This window comes from Hordeum vulgare, chromosome 1H (assembly GCF_904849725.1).
Source record: "Hordeum vulgare subsp. vulgare chromosome 1H, MorexV3_pseudomolecules_assembly, whole genome shotgun sequence".
NCBI lineage: Eukaryota > Viridiplantae > Streptophyta > Magnoliopsida > Poales > Poaceae > Hordeum > Hordeum vulgare.
Window position 1 is genome coordinate 323812930 of NC_058518.1, and position 16651 is coordinate 323829580.

Consider the following 16651-nt stretch of genomic DNA (forward strand, 5'->3'; position numbering starts at 1 on the left):
AGACTATTATTACATGCATTTAAAATCACCCAATGGGGCTCAACTATTGGACTTAATTATTTGGTAGGGTGTTCTACAAGCATGAAAAATCTCAAGGTCATTGGAGCAATGAAAATTGGGCTTGTAGTACAAAACTCCAAAATGGACCAGAATGAAAAAGAAGATGGTTTGCTCCAATTTTCCAAAACACTTGGTTATGTTCTTGCATAAAATTGATCCACGGACATCACATGTCACCTAAAAAAATTGTATAATTTTTGGAGGAGGTTATCAAAAGGTTGCAGTACAACAAGAGGCCCTAAAATAAATTAAAATCCATTTTGAATAAGAGAAACTTTGACAAAAATATTTTTATAAAAGGGTCCCTAATGAATTTTTGATAAGAAAAGAAATGTTTTGATGCAAGCACTCAAGTCCCAACATAATTTTCAAAAACATCTGCTTGGGGAAGAACCATATAATTGGAGAAAAAGGAGTGGTTCTGAAATCAATGAGAACCCACAGATAAAAAAATTAAACCAACATGGTCAAATTGAAAATAATATCCCCACTTGATTAAATAAAAAATTAAAATGATCTCAAGTAAGGACTCAAGCACTAAATGATCTATAAAATGCCATGAGAAAAGAAGAGTTTTTGGAAATAGGCTTTGAAAAGAGCCATGAGGCAATTTACTTCTCATTTTTTTTATTCTAGGCAATATTTTAACTTATAAAAGTGTGATTAAATCTTTGGGGTGTGACAATGTAGGTGGTATAATCCGCTCCACACCATCGTCTCCTCTTCTACCAACTTCGTCCTGCCATACCACTTATGGCTTAAAAAGCCTTTTTAGGAATGTGTTGGTGGGGATTGGGTCGCGCTTTACGACTAAGCGGTCGAGAATGTCCGCGGCTTGGTTGTTGTCTCTTGAGACATGGTGGAACTCCAACCCCTCGAATCGTGCTGAAATCTCGAGGACGACGTTTCTCAATGCTACCATCTTCAGAATTTTTGCATCAAATTTGTCGTTGATTTGTGAGATGGCGAGGTTGGAGTCTCCTGGTACCTAGAGCCATTGTATGCCTATTGAGACTGGCATTCGAAGACCGTGTAGTAGCGCCTCATACTCTGCTGCGTTGTTTGAGTCGGCATACATGATCTGTAGCATGTATCGAACATTATCCCTCTTAGGGGATGTGAGGATCACTCCAGCCCCTAGACCAGCGAGAGTTTTGGACCCGTCAAAGTACATGGTCCAATGAGCGTAAGTGTTATAATCTCTTGGGAGTTCGGCCTCAGACCATCCAGCAATGAAATCACCCAGTACCTGAGATTTGATAGCTCGTCGTGGCTTGTAGGTGATTTCAAACGACACGAGCTCGATGGACCATTTAGTAATTCGGTCGGTGGAATCCTAGTTGTTGATGATGTCGCTTAGTGGTACTTTCGAAGTCAGAGTGACCGCACATTCCTAGAAATAGTGTCTGAGTTTGCGCGATGCCATAACCACTATGTAAGCGATCTTTTGGTAGTGCGGGTATCTTGTTTTGCATGGGGTGAGCACCTCGGATACGTAACAGAATGGCCTTTGTATCTGTAGTTGTTGACCCTCAGCTTCTCGTTCCACGACGAGGACCGTGCTGACCACTTGATTGGTGGCGGAGATGTATAGCAATATCGGCTCCCCTATGTAGGGTGTTACTAGGATGGGGTTGCTGGCCAGTATCGCTTTGATTTCTTCCAGAGCTGACGTGGCCTCATCAATCCATTTGAAGTTCCTAGTTTTCTTCAGCAACCTATAGAGCGGGAGGGCCTTCTCGCCGAGGCGAGAGATCAACCGACTTAAGACCGCCATGCAGCCTGCCAACTTTTGGACATGTTGTAGCTCTGTTGGGACGACGAGTTGTGACAATGCTTCGTATTTTGGCCGTATTGGCCTTGATTACTCTTTGCGACACGATGAATCCGAGGAGTTTGCCAGCTGGGACTCCGAAGACACACTTATCCGGATTAAGCCGTATATCATATGCCCGTAGGTTGGGTTGGCAAAGGTTTCCCAAAGGTCGTCTACCAGCTGGCTGACGTGTCTGGTCTTAACGACCACATCATCCATGTATGCCTCCACAGTTTTGCTGATATGTTTCCCCAAGCATGTTTGGATCATGCGATGGTAAGTGGCGTTCGTGTTTTTTTAACCTGAACGACATTGTGTTGAAGCAGAATGGCCCGTAGGGTGTTATAAAGGCGGTTGCAGCCTGATCGGATTCCTTCAGTTTGATCTGATGGTATCCAGATTAAGCATTGAGGAAACACAGGGAGTCGTGTCCCGTTGTTGCATTGATAATTTGGTGTATTCGAGGTAACGGAAAAGGATCCTTTGGGCAAGCTTTGTTTAGGTCCTTGAAATCAACACATGGCCGCCAAGATTTGTCCTTTTTTGGTACCATGACCAGGTTTGCCAACCAGTCGGGATGTTTAATGTCTGTGATGAACCCGGCTTCCAGTAGCTTGGAAAGTTCTTCACCCATAGCTTGACGCTTTGGTTCGTAAAATCGATGGACGGCCTGTTTGACATGCTTGAAGCCCGCAATTATGTTTAGGTTGTGTTCCGCCAGCCCCCGAGGGATTCCTGGCATGTCTGAGGGGTGACAGGATAATATGTGCCAATTCTTGCACAAGAAGGCGCATAGTGCTTCGTCAATTGCGGGCTCCAGTTGGGCTCTAATGGACATAGTCTTATTAGGGTCCGTTGGGTGTACCTCACACTTGATGATCTCATCCATGGGTTTGACGGATATGGGCTTGGGCCGCTTGCCGAGGATCATGTCGTCTTTGTCTACCAGGTCACATAGTGTCGTAAGTTCCTCTGTAGCGAGGGTCTCAGCTAGTAACTCGAGGGCTAGGGATGCTGTTTTGTTTTTAGCTCGGAGGGCTCTGTTGGGGTCACTGATCACTGTGATCATGCCGTTGGCCCTCGCAGTTTGAGCTTCATGTACCCATAGTGCGGTATGGCCTACAATCTTGTAAAGGCTTCGCATCCCAACAGGGTGTGGTAACCACTGTGAAACGGGACAATATGAAAGAGGAGCTCTTCGGATTGGTAGTTCTCGGGTGTACCGAATACTATGTAGAGCATTTCTCGTCCGGTCTAGCGGGCCTCTCTCCCGGGGACAATACCTCGAAAGGTGGTTGTGCTTAGCTTGATTTGAGATCGATCGAACTGCATTTCTTCAAGTGTGCCCTCGTAGATGAGGTTGAGGACGATTCCCATGTCCATTAACACCTTGTTGACTCTGAGGCCGCCGACCATGGGGTTCATGACTAGGGCGGCAGGTGTCCGGCGTGTGCTAGTCATCGGCTCATTGCCATGGTCGAAAGTAATGGGTGTGTTCGGCCATGGGTTTGCCGCCACGACATGGTGGATTTGATGGAGCTCCCGTAAGGCTCTCTTTCTTTGATTCTTTGAGGTAAATGTTTCATAGATCGTTAAGATCTCTGTGTTGTTATCCGGCGATGCTCGTGACTGGCCCTCCACGAGTGTTTCCTTGAGGATGCCTTCCCCTCTTTTTGTAACCTGCCTGATGACCCAGCATGCTCGAAGGCTATGGGTGGAACTTGATTCAGGTGAGGCAAAGTGTATGTGCATGGATTGTCCAGTAGTATGTCGAGGACCGACATGGCCATTGTCCGTGTTCTCTTCGTTGGGTGCCCTGAGGTAATCGGCCCCATGAGTGGGGCTGTGCGTCTTGTCCGGGTTTGTGTGGCTTGCTCAGTAAGGCTGGGATGGTTGCACATTTGCTATATTTGCCAAGTGATTTCCATGGCATAGTATTTGAGCACCATGCTTGAAAGCTCGGCGAGGGTTTGAAGCCGGCGACGGGAGAGGGCATTGAGGATGCCCTCATCACGGCTATGATGCCGGGACGTGCTGATAAGCTACTCTTTGCTGCAGACCTCAATCATGTTATTGAGGAGGAATCTAGCCTAGAAGTGGTGTACTGATTACCCTGGCCATTGCGTCACTTCACATGGGTCTGATAAACCGAACTCTTTTGCTTTATGTTCGAGTTGGGTCGTGGGTGGGATAAGATTTTGAGTTCCCGTGAGTTGTGGGTTTGAGATATCGGTGGTTGTTCCCCCGACTGGGTCACGTACCGGATCAGCCACTGGCCCCAAAATATTGTCGACGCGAGATAGATACTTGGGTAAGTTTGGATGATCAGTGATCAGGACGTACGCCATCCTTAACTCCGGTAGTTTGTGCAGGGAGCCCTTAAATGGGCACTCGACAATGTTGACCAGATGCGTGATGGGCGGGGCGTGAATTTCCTTGTCGTCAGGTCTGAGTCCGATCTGATTGTAGATCGTGGCTTGATTTTTCATCATGACCATGGCTTGGATCCGGTTGAGTAGTTTGTGCAGTACCCGGGTTTGGGCGGAGTTCATACCGTTCGTGAGCTCGGGGTTAGCTCGTGTCATTAATGCCCCGGCGATGCTCAAGGTCACCTCTGGAGTGTATTCGACTGAGACGAGTTTAGGCGTGTTGAACACGTGAGGCTCTAAGGCCAGATTAGGGGCGAAGGTCGTCCCAGTGGCGGGATCCACGATTTCCGAGGCCGAAGCATCAGGACCCGCGGGCTCCTTGAAAGGAGCTAAAATCCTTGTTAACACAAGGTCTCCCTGGGGGTCAGTGGTGAACTCTAGGCTCCCGAACCTGACTTCCTGAGTAGGGATAAAATTCCCGACCTAGCCAAGGTGGCCGACCGGATTGGCGTGTAGAACAATGCTTCGAAATGCAAAGATCTGTCCGGGGACGAATACAACCTTGATGCGGATCTCTTCACTGATGACTAAGCATGCCATCAATCCTTCTGGCGATCCAATCAGAGGAACTCTCGACGAAAGCACCAATGTCGGTGTCAAAACCTACAGATCTCGGGTAGGGCCTCCCGAATTATGGACCTTGGAATGGTGGATTGTAGGAAAAAAAGGGGAGACAATATTTACCCAGGTCGGGCCCTCTTGAGAAGGTAAAACCTACGTCCTGCTTGATTATATTGATGTGGATGATGATTACAAAGTTGATCTACCTCGAGATCATATGAGCTAAACCCTAGATGATTCAAATCGCCTATACGCATGAGAACCTCTAGTTTATATAGACATAAGGGTTCCTAGGTTTACATATTACCGACCTCATGGGGGGACAGATGGGCCGACCTAGTCTACCTTACTTGGACGTCATGCCAGTCTTCGGTGTTTTCCTCCTTGAATACGAGTTGACCACATAGTCCGACCTCCAATTAATACGACCCATTAGGTCGGCCTCTTACGAAGCGACTACCTAAGGACCCCTTATTCCCGGACTCCCTCACTCAGTGGTGACATGATTCACATGGCCCTTGCCATTGTTGGGCTGGTTGCGACGAGCTTGGTTCCTGGGTGGCGCTCCATGGCCTTGTCCTTGGTTTGGTGCATTGGGGCGTGGCGCACGAGGGTTCTTGTTAGGGGCCTTGAGTAGTTCCCGGACTGTCCACATCCAAAACAAGTGACTTGGCCTAAGTTGTTGTTGCCACCGGTGTTGGGGTTGTTGTATGTCGGCCTGGGGTTAGCATACTGCTGAGGCTGGTAGCTCGGACGAGGTGGAGGAGTCATGGTGTGCCGAGGCTGATAGGTCGGCTTTGCTGGGACTGCTTGCGAGGGGCGAGGCTTCTAATTGGTTGAGCTGCCCTTGCTGATCATCTTGCGCTTGCGAGTGTCTTCCATGGCGCGACGCTTGTCCTCCAGCATGCGAGCCTTGTTCACTAGGTTGAAGAAGGTACGACAGTCGCAGACAATGAGTTGATACTATAGTGCTTGCTGGAGTCCTTCCATGAAATGTTCTATCTTGACTGCCTAAGTGCTGATATCTTCAGGTGCATACCTTGATAGGGGGTTGAACTTATGCAGGTACTCCTTGACAGAGTCATTTCCATGCTTCAACACTTGAAATTCTTGCTTCTTGATGGCTCTAATTCCTGAAGGAATGCGGACAATTTGGAATCCTTGCTTAAAATTAGCCAGGTGATCACACGGTCAGCCTGCATGACCTTGAATCCATCCCACCAAGCTCTAGTGATACCTCTGAGGCACTGGGAGGCATAAAGAACCCTATGAAGGTCCTTATTGCAGTTGACAAGTGGAAGGAGGTCCTCGATGGTGCGGATGCAGTCTTCAGCATCCAAGGGCCTAAATGTCTCGGTGAATGTTGGGGACGAATTCTTCATGAAATTCAACAGAGTGGAACGACCATTGTCGTTCCTACCTTGCTATTGGTTGTTCACAAGAACTAGAGCCATCTGCTGGATAGCGGTAGTGTTGGCTTGGTGTTCCTCCCGAAGAACTTAGAGAAACCGAGCTATGGTCATGTTCTCTAGTGGAGGTGGTGGTAGGGGAATATCTCCTTGGTGATGCTCCTAGTCATTTCCAGCCTGAGCAGACCCACCAGCCCATGGTTGCTGCCTAGGGTTGTCGGTGCTGGGGTTGCAAAAAGTGCTAGTACGGGTAGCAGTCACCATCCTATTTGGAGCAACCAAGTCAATCATCTAAAATAGGCAATAGAAAAGTAGTGAGAGGAAAAATGCGCATATGGGGTTTGGTATTGTGCAAGTGTGATAAAACAAAGGTCGAAAGACCAAACACATACCATCATGGTAAGAGGGTAATGTAGTCGCTTACATATTGCCTAAGGCAAAAGCACAACTTGCATAAAAAACAAAGAACAAAACAAACAACAAGAACACATGGTTTCATATGAACCATTACACGAACTTTACTTCGCATGAGGGATACATGACTTATCCTACCTTAGGGGGTGGGGTCTCAGACTCAAGTGGTGGAGTGCTCGGTCTCGTACTCACGCTCCTCTGGGTCTTCCTCCAAGTCATCATCCGTACATACATCGTCTCCATTCGAGGGGGTTGGAGGACGAGGAGGTCCATCCCGACGATGCTTCGCCGGTGGGTCAATGAAGAGTGCATGATAGTCCTTCACACTCATCGACGACAACATGTGGGTGCATCTCTAGCTCGGGGTGCTCCTCCTCTATAAGCGATAGCCGGTCGTACCTTGGGGCTACATCCTTCTTCATCTTGCCTAGCTTCGTCTTGGCTTGTCGGAGTAGCTCACGAGTGTGGTGAAGTTCCTTGCAGAGCTTCACGGACTCCTTAATCAGGTTCTCTGCCAGACTATCGTTGGAGAGGCTGAAGTAGGTCTGGAATCTGAGTGGCGTTCCATCCTCCTTGGATGGGACCAACGTCCAACTCTCGCTAATATCATCCTTCTGGAAAGGAAAGTGGCTTGCAGCTGACTCATCAGCCGTCTCTGGGATGATTTCTTGATGGTGGATGAGTGCCTTCCGTGCATCTGTATTACCGGCTAATGCCAGGGTTTCCATATATGGTCCTTCAAAGAACCAACTTGCCAGGGATTCGCTTGCCTTTACGACCACATCGACGTGGTACTCCTTCATGGTGGAATCAACTAGTGCTCGTGGTGGAGCAAAACGGGTGTTCGATGGAACTGGCACTTCTGGAGGCTATCCTCAAGGAGTAGGGGAAAGCCGGATGCTAGGAGTTCTTTGGGTACGGTGGCCATCTGAAGGGACCCCAATTGATAATTCATGATCACTGAATGCACTTGTACATTAATCCAAGAGATCAATGCTCACTGAACACACAAAAGCTGAATAACAAGAGTCTTACATCAATTCATACCGTTTGGTACAAATAAGGACCATGGAGGTCAAGTGTTACATAGATAGGGCCATGAAGGCCAACACACCAAACTAAACAAGCAGCGGTAATCCTGAATGAGAGCGTGAACCCATGCCATCTGCCATAACCATACATGCATTGTGACTGGGAAGCATCCTAGTTCACATGTTCATCACCAACGGATTCTTCTCCATATTCTTGCTCGTCCATGCATGGCCAATTAAATTACCAATGTCAAGCGAATAATTATTTTGAATTTACTCGCAAGCAACCCAATTGTGGAACAAGGCTATAACAATGCATGATATAGCACTAAGTAGGTAAGTTGCATAAAGCTAGTTTTAAGTGTAATGACATGATCACCAACATAAGAAGGCATGCATCATGAAGTAACCAATATCCTTGAGAACAAGTCATAGACATCAACATAAATATGGTAGGAACATCTCATGTTCCGCTATCATGTCAAGCCACATGACTTACCTCAACTATCATTTTTCTCACACACACCCACCAAGTTTGTGAGAAAATCTGGACGTAGTTTAAGCAGCACCGCCCAACTAACCTTGACCGTGAACATGACTATTCGAATAGTTTTACGCTCTGTAGAGGTTGCGTGTTGTACCCACGAGACTTGGGGAACTTCCGTGTCATCCACGACTCGCAGTGTATTACATACCCGAGGTAAGTACCCAAACAATGCATTTCTCCTGGCACTACTAAACAAAGAGTCCGCTCGTTGGCCCACGTCCTCATGATGTACATCATACGAGCCTCGCTCAAGATTGTACCATCCCTAAGGGGACACAACGGTGTGCCTGGTTTGTGTGAAAACAATCCATGATCGCCCTATTTGGAAGGACCCTGTATCGGGAGTGTAACTCTAGCCCTCCCACCACTTGTAATGCAGGCTCTCTCCGAGCATCAACCAAGGTAATCAACAAAACCCCATCCCATAAAGGGGTATCATGGACGCACATGTAATGTTGGGATGGTCGACAAATCTTAAATCTAATCCATTATGAAATACACACACACGCGACTTGTTACGGTACACCAGTTCTTTCTAAAGTGGTCACCTAGCTCAACATCATCTCCCTCAGGCATTAGTGGCACCGGACGAGGTTTTCGAGAAGTCTTTGAAATTATTTATTTTCCGTCACCATGCATATTCCCATCCCACTTGCGTAGCAACTACTTTAGCATCCTAAGTACTTCCCACCGACACAACACTCATTGGAAGGTAGGGTCATGCTCAGTGCAAGTATCAACGAGGAAACATCGGGAACAACCCACCAAGGTGGTCACCGATTCAACATGATTCAGATCCAATGAAATGAAGTGACATGTAACATGCATAAAAGTGGTTTCATAGTCATGGTCAAAGGACTCCGTGCCCCGCTCAACAAAGTCTCTAGGGTCTTCAAAGTCTTTTGGTCCAAGTCCTTCATCAACAACACAATCTATCATCACAATTATAACGGGAATAATAAGACCACGACAAAAATAGAGGAAATAAATTCTTCCTAAAAATTTCAACAACGAAAGTTTGCAAAAATTATTGGATTTGGGTTTTGAAGTGCATAAAGTGTCAAAAAACATTTTAACAGATAGTTAAATTATTCAAAACTAGTCTTTTAAATAAAACAATGTAGAAAACTTTATGTGAAATTTACACAAGTGGCACCATTAAATAAGTGGGTTTTCAGAAATTTATAGGAGTTGAAATCACTGAATATGGACCTATATTTAATCCTAGGGAATTTTGGCAATTTCTCCTAAAATAGAAAAAAGGGGAAAAGATAGACAAAATGTTACCGACTGGAAGCCACAACAGATACAGTTGGGCTCGGCCTCGGCCCACGCACACCGGCTGGCGGTCAGGGGCCACGTCGAAGACGGGGTGGAGGAGTACGCCTCCACTTGCACGCCGCACCCAAGGTCAAACTTGACAAGCGGGTCCGAGTGGTCAGCGGGAGAGAGGGGAGGAGGAGGCTGACAGACGGGCCCCATCTAGGGTCGACTTCAACCTCAAAACAGGGGAGGGAGAGAGCTCACCGGTGGAGTTTCTGGCAGCGGCTTGAGGTGTCGAGGACACGGGCGTCCTCAGGAGGCTAGAGCGCTTCCCTGGGAGGTGGACTTTGTCATAGGCGGTGACGGTTTCAACAAGGATGACAGACCCGAGCGGTGGAGCTCCGGCTCGAGGTCAAGTTGCTCATCCTAGGCTGTAATTGGAGGAAAGAGGAGGTGGAACAGGGCCAGGGACGTTCAGGGAGCTCAGATGAGAAGAGAATAAGGGCGAATGAAGCTCGTACTGCGCGTACTCTGGCGAGCCGAGACGACGGGGCCTCGGTTGATCCCAAGCATAGAGAATTTAGGGGCTCTTCAGGAGCTGCAGGGGCTCGATTGGGTACCAGAAGCGGAGTCCAGAGGGTAAGAGAGGGCACGGGGATGCCCTCAAGAAGTCGGGCGCCGGAGCACCGTGGGTTGCATCCACGGCCGGAACACCGAAGCTACTAGGGGGTCACGAGGGCGCTACGGGGCTTGTCTATGGACTTCGTGCGCGTGGTATGGGGTCAGGGAGGTGACGTAGGCAAGCGGGGGCAAGCTCTTGGCGGGCCCCGAGCTTGGGCGCGTGCTGGACGAATTGGGCGACGCAGGCATGCGATGTAGTGGTTGTTAGAGAGAGAGAGAGAGAAGAGGTGTCCTTCAGGTTAGCCAAGGGGGCCTCGGGGGACACGGTACCATTGCCCAAGGCTTTTGGGGGCCTCGGGATGCATGTGCTATAGTGCGGGGCATGCTGGTATTTTGGCATGCCAGATTTGCCTCACGCTTCCCTGGGCATGTCGTGGACTGTCCTCTAGCTGCTGGTGCATACATATATGCTCTTTGGATGCTTGGGTGCTAAGGAGGGGGAGAGGTAAAAGGAAATTGAGAAAGAAGCTTCTACCAAGGTAAACCGGAGAGGTAATTGGGGTTTTTACCCACCACGATCACTGAACCAGAGATGGAGTTTCTTATTGGAGGTAAAATATAACATTGTGGGGTTGTGGTAAAAGTTTGGAGTGAAGAGTAATAGTGGAAGGGGTAAAATTACATCTTTTACCAAACTACTAGAAGGTGTTTGATGCTGGTTTGGGAAAGTAAAAATACTCCACTTGCCATGATATTTACCAGGATTTATTATAGGATAAAACCAAGGTCGATCACAAGGTTTGAGCCCATTTGAGAAAAGTTGGCAATGCAAACGTAAAGAACACTAGAAATGGAAAAAACAAGATTTATGTAGACCTAGCCGGGAAAATATATCCTCACAAATGCACAACTTTGTGTAGCATCCTTATTTGGGGTCTAGACCACTCCTGTAAAGTTTGAGATCGATTGTGTAAACTTGGCAATGTAAAGTTGCTCAAATTTGGTTCTGGTCACAGAGAGTTTTGGGATGTTTTGGTGAACCGAAAGAATTTGGATTGAGATGAAAATTGGTAGGATCATCACATAACTCATATGTGACTTGCTAGAATTTTCTTGGAATTTATTAAGAATATTTCCTATGGAAATATTTCAAAGCTTTAAATAGGCAGAAAGGGTTTTGACGGGTTTTGTCCAATATTTTGAACATGATCATGTGTTGAAACTCTAATATGTGGAAAATATATGTCCACTGAGTTTCCCTATTTTTTTCTCAAATATTTTTGAAATAAGAAAACAATTTTCTCCCTATAAAATACCATTTCTTGTCTCATAAAGAAGTATTTAAATAAAATAGGAAAATAAATTTTAAAATAATTATTTTGTTGTTTTGGGAAGTCTTTTTGATAATAGGATCCAAATAATATATTTGGGGTAAAAGATCTCTCCTAAATTGTGGACATGTAGTACAAATCTCAACTCACGGGATTTTGAAAGCTTAAAGTAAATAAATACCTTTTGGTTAAAATAACATTTTATAAAGATAGTTTCTGGTCCTATACACATGGCATGATCATTAGGAAAAGGTTTGGGTCAAGGAGATGAGTTCTTTAGAGAAGAATGACTTTTGTGATTTAAAACCCAACCAATCACAAAAGCAAGTAGCAACTATATCAAACATCACAAGCACAGAAAAAGTTTTGAATGGTTCTAAATTTTGTAAAAATATAATGTGGCAAAGTGGTACCGACACACGGTGTGACAATCAATCACCCCCTGGCAGACCCTTTTTAAATACCGAAGGGGATGTTATTGATTGCAACAAAAGCAATGTTGCTTTTCATGTCAATGGTAAGCAAGATATCGTGTTTTTTTCGAAGAAGCAAACTTTGGTTAATAATATTACTGGCATTGAGCCTTGTCCCACGGTTGTCATTGGAGACTTTAAAATCCCTATTCCTACTAGCAAGAAGAAATATTACAATCTTATTGTTGGGGAGATGCAAATCCCAATTGAGAACCTAGTGATATATGAATATTCTTCGGTTTCAAGTCAATCAAAAAAGGTTGTTAATAAGACTTATTCAAGCTTATTAATGGATCCTTTTTGAAAGACATGACATTCATGAATTGAGTATTCACAACTCTTGATATCACAAGTTGGTTCTCTATTCTCTTAGTTAAAGAAAACTAAAATGCCATGATTATCCCGTTTTCTTAGTTTTCCGTGCAATAGAAAAATGACCCAAAAATAAAAAGTCTCAGAATGCTAGAAATTTTTAACATGATTTGTTATGGAATAATTAAGAGTTTTTGGCATAAAAATTGCAGCAGGGAGGTGCACCTATGGCCCCCAAGGCAATAGGGCGCGGCCACCCCCTGGTCGCGCCTTGATGACTTGGGCGGTCCACAGGGCCCCCTGCCTTATCCTTTTAGCCTACTTCATCACCTACCTCGAGAAAAAAATCTTCTTCTCTCTCTTTCGTGTGTTCTTCCTGTACAAACTCAATTTTTTGATCTCTTTACTCGGAACTCCATTTCCAAAACTGTTTTGAGGAATTTCTCCTTGGTATGTGACTCCTCCATTCCTCCAATTAGTTTTTGCTTTAGCGGTCTATATTTTGCATATTATATTGCACTTGGTGCTACTGAAAATCAGCCTGCATGTTAAATTCTCTGAGTTCCAAGTAGTGGTAATGCTTGGTATGTCTTCTAGGCATCCATATGAGTAGTTACTATCAACCTTGAAAAGTTTTACTAATATAATCTTATGGTCCAAAAATTTCATAAATTGTTGCGTAGGAAAATGAACTTCTTTAGGAGGAGTTCTTCAGGGAAGGGTTCTTGAAGACGTATCCCGAAGGGAGTTCTTAGGGAGACACAGGATCACGACATTAACATTTTCCGCATCACGAAAGTTAGGCCGTGTGAATGGCCGCATACCCCCTTCATGAACGAAGCAGGTTTTCATGAAGAATTTGTGCAATTCGTTGCAAATGCCGGGCTCACGAGCTTCCTCATAGACGAGTGTAATAAATACTATCTACTCACTAATTGCTTTTTGCAAAATTTCTACTTAATTAGTACTCCTGATGCTCCCATGGTTCTTTTGATTTGTATGATGAACATTATGAGTTACCTCTCCCCGAGTTTTGTGAAATCTGCTTGCTTCCCTATGTCGGGGGAATGAGTGACCCTAAGCCGGAGGAATTCGAGGATTTGCTCCTCACCTTAACTTTGCAATAAACTAGGGGCGTATCAAATGCTAGGGCCACCAGTTTGCCTTTTCCTTGTGTGCAATATATCTCTTTGTTCATAGGAAAATGCATAATTGCTATGGAGGAGGGTTGTGGTCTAAGTGCTACCACTCTTGTTATTTTATGCAATGCACTTTATAGTGATAACACCTACAACTTAGGAGCTATTGTTGCGCACCTCCTGCACTATAATCAAATTAGACACAAGGTTCATGGTGGCATTTATGCCAGCCGATTGACAAATCATTTTAATGTCGATTTTTGCCTCATTGTTTACTTATTGCCTAAATTTTATCTTGGCCATCGGTCTATGATAGAGCACCAGTTTATTGAGGAACCTCATCCACTACAGCAGCTTCATTACACTTTAGTGTTCAACATAAAAAATTGTGATGTTATTATCTTGCATGCAAATTCTTTGTTTGATCATCATGCTAGGCATGGTTATACCGTCATGCTAGAGGACATAATTGCTTATCGGAACAAGTTGGCCGTTGCGGAGGCTAAAGCCCAGGCATGGTATGCTCAGGTGCGCCAGCAACTATATTTTCCCAGGTCTGATGGCTATTATCAGTGGTGATTACCAAGCTGTTCGAATGCCTAAGCTTGGGGGAGTACGTATTTCTCACCGACATTACATTCTTGTTCACACACTTCGTATAAATTGTCGGTGTTCATTCTCTTTCATTGTAAATCCATGTTAATTTTATTTTTCCGCTTTCTTCTTGTGTGTTTGAAAAAACACTTTCAAAAATCCAAAAATATTTTTCACGTCTTTTCGGTTTTTCTATCTCGTTGAATTAGTGTAGTATTAAAATAAACAAAAAAAATATTTCCTTTACTTGTTGGCAGCTTGCCATGTAAATAGTTTTTCTTGTTTTTGTTTTCCCTTTACTTGTTTTATTTTTGTGTGAGAAAAATTAAAACCTACAAAAATACTTCCAATGTCTTTCTGTGAATTTCTTTTCTTTTCTTTGAGTCTTCGAAAGAAGAAGACCGCGATGAAAATGTTAAGTGGCTCTCATATGTTTCACTCTTGATCTAATGAAGAGCCAATATTACCATGTCTTCTCCTTTGTTTGAAATTGCCTTGCAAATTCTAGCTTAGTCCACGACACTCTTGCACTATTATTTTTATCACATCACTCGGTCGTGCAAGTGAAAGGCAATAATGAATTTTTTTGATGAAGTGATCATGGCAAAGTAAACGGGTCTGAACTGTTCTTGTTTTCCAATTTTGTAAATATGTTAGCTCATTCGATCTTGATTCAGTATATCATGAGTGAACATATTTATGATGACAATTAGATATCATAGTTTTTCATGCCATGCTTAAATAGCTAGGATTTCATAATGATTTATCTTGTGTGTCAACATGCACTAAAATAGTTATGATATGGTATGGTAGTATGATATTTCCCTCTGAGTAGTTCGAGCGATTTGACATGGCCCATGTGGAGGCATTTAGTTGATTCAAAACCAATGCGACCTTCATGATGTTTAAATTCAGAGTGCTCATATCCTACTTATGCTAATATACAATGTTAATTATTCACAATGCATGTTGATGACCGTTATTGCTCCCTATCTCGTCACTTCCCAATCTATTGCTAACTTCACCTGTACTAAGCGGAAATGCTGCTTGTGCATCCAAAATCCTGAACCCAGTTATTCCACATGAGTCCACCATACCTACCTATAAGTGGTATTACCCTGTCGTTCCAAGTAAATTTGCATGTGACACCTCTAAAATATTCAAACAAACAACTGCTTTGTGCACTCGTACCGCTCATGGAGCGACGGGGCAATCAATATCTTCCATGCTAAGTAAGTTATTTTCAAGATGGGCGTTTATTCACCGTCATTGCATGAGAGAGGTTGGTAAAAAGGATGCCCAATCCTACATAATCAAAAATAAATTAAACGAAACTCCTTGGGAAAGTTGATATGTTGTTGGACACCCGTGAATTCAGCTAGCCATGGTTTGTGAATGGATGGTGGATAGGAGTAAACCTTGCAATTCTATCTGGGAACCACCAATAATGAGTTTAGCATGCATTATACTGAGAACCTTTGTCGTAACATTGACAGTAAAGAATGCCACTCAAAAAATTATATCTTCAATCATGTTTTAAAACTTGAGGTCTCACACATGTGCAAATCAATGCTTCCCTCTGCAAAGGGCCTATCTATTTACTTTTATGTTGAGTCATCACCCTCTTATTAAAAGCACCAGACCGGAGAGCACTATTGTCATTCTTATGCATTAAGTCTAGGTAATGTTGGATGTGAGCATGAACTGGATCTTTTATACTCTAAATTATAATGTTTAGTCGCTGCTTGAACCTGAGAGGTGCTCTGTGTTTTTGTTTTGCGGTCTCAGAAAGTGCTAGCAAAATACCATGTCACCATATTATATCATGATTGTTTTGACAAATTATTGGCATGTGAGATATATTATTATTGCTTGCTAGTTGTTTATGTATTGCCATGATTGAATATGATGCGTAATTGTTATCATGGATGTGATTACATATGATTTATGCTAAAAAGCTAAGCACTAGGTAAACATATATACATCAGAAAGAACAAAAGAGTTTGTAAATGTTTTCTTTATCACTTTTATTTTTATCAACTGAATTGCTTGGGGACAAGAAATGAGTTAAGCTTGGTGGAGTTAATACATCTCCAATGTATCTACTTTTGCAAACAATTTTGCTGTGGACTCTAACTTTCATGATTTGAATGGAACTAACTCAGATTGACGTTGTTTTCAGTAGAACCACCTTGGTGTTATTTTTGTGCGGAAATACAAGTTCTTGGAATTGGACGAAACTTTTTGTGAATTATTTCTAGAATAAATAAGGAATTATGGAGCGTAGAACCAACAGAGGACGGTTGCCTATGGCCCCCAGGGCAAGAGGGCCTAACCACCCCCCTTGTCGTGCCTTGATGCCTTGCGGACAATGTGGCTCCTCCGACCCAAATTCCAGTCCTATAAATTCCTATTCTTAGAGAAAAAAACAGAGAGAAATTTTCATCGTGTTTTATGAGACGGAACTGCCGCCACCTCCTATTCTTCCTCAGGAGGGCTGATCTGGAGTCTGTTTGGGGCTCCAGCGAGGGGGAATCGTCGCCGTCGTCATCATCAACCCTTCTCCATCAATAATTCCATGATACTCACCACCGGGTGTGGGTAATTCCTTAGTAGGCTTGCTCAATGGTGATGAGGTTAGGATGAGAATA